Genomic DNA, 5,859 nt, shown 5'->3' with positions numbered 1-5,859 from the left:
GCATTTGCATCAAATTTTATTCCCAAGTCTTAATTATAGTTGGCTCATAATTGATAATAAAATATTCATTTTCATGATCGAGCCTCGGTCTCTCTTTCTCCTACATAACACTGCATCAGCCTTAAGGATAAGTGGTGTTGAAGGCTTTCTCTGTAACCATCACCCCTACTGGATTTCCTTCATTCCATTCCTCCTTAATATTTTCATGGCGTCAGCTTACTTCAACTAATATATATGTATGTACTATATATGTATATATATATATATATATATATATATATATATTATATATGTATACATATATATATATATATATATATATATATATATACATACATACATACTTATACATATTACATATATAAAATGTTTGATGGTTCAGAGTCAAGATTCACATTTCTTGTTCATATGTTTTCCCGACGTTTCACAATTCTCGAATGATTGCATTTTCAAAGGCTATTCCATCAGAATGGAAACAACAATTGTGCTTCTTATTCTGGTAGAAGAGACTTGAAAGAGCGATTATTCAGGAGTTACGGAACGTCGGGGATAAATGCGAACAAGAGATGTGAATCTTAATTGCCCATTACCATACGTGTACTATATATGAAGTCTAATCTATTACCACATATGTGAGTGGGCTTCTCAATTAGCTGGACGAAACCCCGGAGGATGCGCAGAACTCAAGGAAGCAGATCTGTGGAATTTGAATTTAGCTACTCATTGTGCTTTACACTACAGTCTCCACAAATAACTAATGAAGCTTTTGAATCCTGTTACTGAACCATAGTGATCCTCTCCAAAAGAGTCATACAGAGAATCGTCGATATTTGGATTCCGATAAACAGCAAATACATAAACATTGTAAAACTTACTGAAATTTTAAAACAGAGGGCTACGTGACTACACTCCAGATTTTTTTGACAATAAATAAAAAGTCTGGAGATCAAGAAAATTTGACCTTCAGCCACGAATATATGAGTAAAGTACTTTGCAATTTTTCTTGTTGTAATGAGTAACAGGCCCAGGGTTCAGTTCAGTGTCTCCCGAAAGAATTAAAATTGCTAACATGAAATCAGTATCGCAACTAATAAATAATCAACAATAAACCAAAATACCATCATCAACAACAGTAATTACATTAGAAAAATTATCAACAAGGTGGGGCCTGCACACCTTGTTAGGCAAGAGAAATCTGTCAGGTTTGCCATCCCCCCCACACGCGCGCGCGCACACACACACACACACACACACACACACACACACACACACATATATATATATATATATATATATATATATATATATATATATATATATATATATATATATATATATATATATACATACATATATATATATATATATATATATATATATATATATATATATATATATATATATATATATAGTATATATATATAACTATATATATATATATATATATATATATATATATATATATATATATATATATATTATATATACATACATATATAAGAAATTTTTTTTTAATAGAAAGAAGAAAAATTAGCCGACCTCAGAAATAGTTTTTTTCCTTAAAAAAAAGAAGAAAAAAAAAAAACAAAAAAACTGAGTTGCGGGAAATAGAAACAGCCAAAGACAGATGCGTTCCTTTTGATATTTTCCGCCAATGGGTTTGAGTGTCGTTAGCATTGTCTTTTATATATCAGTTATATTCACCAATGTAATAAACGAATTTAATATCCCCAAAACAAGCTCCCTTTTAAGACCCTAGTAACATATGACAGAACCTTATCGTATTCAGAGCATAACGAATTTGATTATTTGACGAATTACATTCCTTTATAAATAGGTAAATATTCATTTTTAATTTATATTTTAGACCTTTTGGTCCACGCGGTGTTTAACAGAGAGAATATTTGTGTCAGAGCCCTTTTACTAATATTGCAGTTTGACTACCTGATGGTTATTTAAATCTAGCGAAGAAGTATTCCTTAGGAATATTGGAGCTAATAGTTCTCATTATGTCTTTTGTGAAATTCACCCAAAACAAGATATTCTTATTTCACCCTCTCTCTTATTCAGTGCTAAAATACTTTTGTAACGTATCGCTAATAGTACTTTATTCCATTCATTTGAGTTTAAGGAAATTGTTACTAATATTTTTGGTACCCTAACCAGGTTCAGATCTCGAATGTGTATAACAAAACGACTAAAGGTTTCATAACATTATTTCCTTAAAGAGGATTTTTCTGTTATTGTCCTCAATAACAAGTACTGTAATCCCTTTTTCTTTCTGTTTTCAAGTATCTATGCGAAAACCTTTCACACCGTTCTCAAATACTGATAATGAAAATTTTGCAAAATTCCAGCATAAAGGGCAGTATAAATACCTACGAACAATACAATCATATAAAAAAAAGAAAAAACGGCGAGTTGTCATCTGTCAATAGATATTGTTCATATATTCCTCTCTGGGAGATATGGTGGAACATTTGGCCTTCACCAAACCATTTTGGGAGCGAAACATTTGCAGGAAAGGGAGATAAATCGGTGGTAATCCATCTGTATTTATAAGTGCCTTCAGAATATTCCATCTGCCTCTGTAGTACATGGCAGGCATTTCGAATTAATTTGTCTAGATTCCGTCGGAAGATGGAAGTTTGAAGGTAAATCTGTCTCTTCATAAAAGGTGTTAACGAAATCCTGACATGAAGATAATTGCAATCTACTACATACAGACTGCTTATCTTTTGACTTAGTGCTCCCTTAACAGTCTGCATCAGTGGTGACTCATTTCCCAAAACCCAATGTGGTGGAGATTAAATTTATGAGCGAACAACTGGAACAAAGAAATTACGAAGATGACTACAATCCGTATCATGAGTAATGTGATGCGGATAATCTGATCAGTCATTTGGAATAGGGGGAGAGAACTGATGCAATATGGAATATTATCTATTCGTCACTTCGTTCAACTATATGTCGTGCATTTATATGACTCTTTGTTAGCTTTTATCTTGGGGGGAAAATATCTAAACCTTATAAATAACGGTGGCTGTTCTTATATACTGATACATTAAAAAAGGCAAAAAAATATTTAAACATTAAAAACGCAGACTAAGCGTTTAATATACGTATACAGACGAATGGAAGCTGTCTTGGCTTTGCAAATTTTTCCTGAAATGTCTCAAAGGATGTTGTTTTGACATCTTTTTCTTATAAACAGAAAGTTGGCTTTCCTAGAGTGTCAGTTGGGTCGTCTTCAGTTGTGATATCGGTTTTGAAGGCAAATATAACCTTTGAGATTTAGGCAGATAATTAGTGTCCTCATTTCTTACAGAATCATAATTTCTCGAGATGTATCATTAAGGAAACGTGTGGAAAGATTGTTCACTTCATTTCAGAAAGTTTCATGATGAAACAGTTAATTTTAACATTAAACACCCAAACATCTTCTACTTAACTGTTCATTGCTTGATGACCCTTTTTGTCTCGTCGTTACCTTGTTTTTGATTGCTATTTCATTTTGTTGCCTTTTTCTCTCTCCTTGTTTCAGCAGTTTCCTTTTAGCTCCCGTCTGGATAGGTCCTTCTTTTCGAGTCATGGTGTTTTCTTATTTTTTATATTTGTTAACATTTTAAATGAGGTATTGTAGTGTTTTTAGTCAGTTATTATAATAAGTGTTTTATGAATAATTATTAAGAGTCAACTCGCTGTATTGCAGCCTTGAAGATGCAACAATGTAATTGTGCAACGTCGGCCTTACTTATTACAATAAACCTCCAATTGCATCGAGTGCCTTTCCCTGCACACCTACAAGTATATATATATATATATATATATATATATATATATATATATATATATATATATATATATATATATATATATATATATTCTATAAACATGCCAGAGTTATGTAAACTTTTTATTTATCAGTTACATTTATTTCAGAATCTCTTCCGGTAGAATGAGGATTTTCCTATTTTTAGTAACCAATAATAAATTTAAAGTTTTACTTTCCAAGTTTATATATGTAGTATGAGAAACAGCGAAATCTTGACAAAGACAAGAGGTATCACCAGAGCTTCTCCCGCTACCTGGTCCCAATTTCAAATCCCTTTCAGGTCAGATAGAGTCCACTGGAAACGGTGCTTGAGAGGTCAAAAGGTCACCCTGGCTGAATGGTGCAGCGCTGCTCTGATGACTGTGGCTGGGATCAGAGTTCGCTCCCAGAATCTCACCTACCAGTCCTCTCCCCATGAGGGGGTTTAGTGCCGTCAGTACACCTCACGTGGCCTACATCTTTTAAGTCTCCTTACTGTCAATTTCCCTTTCAGTGCTGAATAACCTCATAGGTCCCAGCGCTTGGCCTTTGGACTAAATTCTGTATCGCAATTCAATCCTTCAAGTCAGTCCACTTAGCTGTGAATTGGGAGCACCCCGAGTGGGGGTCGAGAAAAGAAAGGCCTGCTGCTGTTTCCCTTCTCAAAGAGAAATCAAAACTGGTGGGACGAAGAAGAGGGAGAAATAGATTGGGTGAAATAGGAGGTGGGACAGAGAGGCGTCCATTCCATTAGTCGATTCCATATTTCTCAAGATTAACAAAACTGGATGGAGACAACTCGGCTTTTTCCATCACGGATTTTCTGATGATTTCATCTTCGTGTTAGTTTTTAGAAACTATACATATACTTTCGGTTGATTTATTCCAATTTCTGCAGTTTTAAGCATTTATAATTTTTCATTAGTTTTTGCTCTTTTTTTCTTAGTATTTAAGGACTCTTTCAGTGAAGATGATTCTGTAGCTTAGTAAAACTTTTATATAGAGCAAATCTGCAGTCAGGTATTTCCTAATCAGCCTTCCTTGTCAGCATTTTGCCGAATAAGTTTCCACTGACCTTCTTGTTTTGTATAAATACTGCCTCATCCTCTTTTGCTGTGTTCATTAGACCACTGACTGTGAGACGTTCTATCAAGAGGGATACATTTGCCCATTTTGTTTCAACGAGTCCTTATATATAGTCGATGAAGTTGGCAGATTCACACACAAAAAAAGAAAAAAAAAAACGTCAAACAAATCCCATTACTCAGATGTGGTTATTTTTCCCAACTTAATCAATTATATATGAGATGACCAGTGCAAGATTTGTCAGGTCTTGCCTGTTAATTTAATCTACCGCTACCGTCAGTTGCTTTGGGCAATTAATCCGAATCGATTCAAGGCAACCAAATGCACCTCTGCGCAGGCGCGTCCTCTTATGCACGAGCGCTTTGAATACACAGGCTTAAAGTCCAGGCTTTCAATACACAGGCTTTATCATCGGTTTATGATTTGGCCGACCCAAAGTGGCCTGGTCTCATTGGCGCGTGCATTAACAATGCCCATAAAAGAGCCATTGTATCTCTGTCTGGAAATATCCCGGCAGAACCGAGACCCTGTTGCCACTGTGAATGTGAACTCCCCAGCAACGATCTGAATTCATTTCAATCCAATACTTGAAAAGCACTTCCCACTCACAATCACACTCGCTGGTCTCTTGTCAGCTGCACACATTATGGCAACGGCTTTTTGTGTATCATCGCGAAAGGCGCTTTTGTTGCCTTTGTTTCTTCGTTCGCCTTTTTTCCTCAGCATTTTTTTCTGACTGCTTCGTCATTTATTCAGTTCTAAACATTTATTTTTGTGTTTGTGCAAAAAGACTTCAACTTTTCTATTTTAGATAAAATTATCTGCAATCTTGTGAAAATGTAAATGAGGGGGATGCACAAACAAGAGGGATAGATGTGTTAGGAATTTAAATGAAATGAAGATCGTGTATATAGAGAATTTTATATTGACTGCCTTTGTCGATTACAAATGTTGGAATG

The 5,859-nt window shown here is 34.6% G+C and overlaps 1 protein-coding gene across 1 annotated transcript in view; it reads right to left on the bottom strand.

The window, feature by feature from the left end:
• LOC135203519 (CD209 antigen-like protein E) overlaps positions 1 to 5,859 on the bottom strand; it is a 342,380-nt gene that overhangs the window by 3,497 nt on the left and 333,024 nt on the right. The window lies entirely within an intron of this gene.

This window comes from Macrobrachium nipponense, chromosome 36 (genome assembly GCF_015104395.2).
Source record: "Macrobrachium nipponense isolate FS-2020 chromosome 36, ASM1510439v2, whole genome shotgun sequence".
Classification (NCBI taxonomy): Eukaryota; Metazoa; Arthropoda; class Malacostraca; order Decapoda; family Palaemonidae; genus Macrobrachium; species Macrobrachium nipponense.
This window is presented reverse-complemented; position numbering and strand designations above follow the sequence as displayed.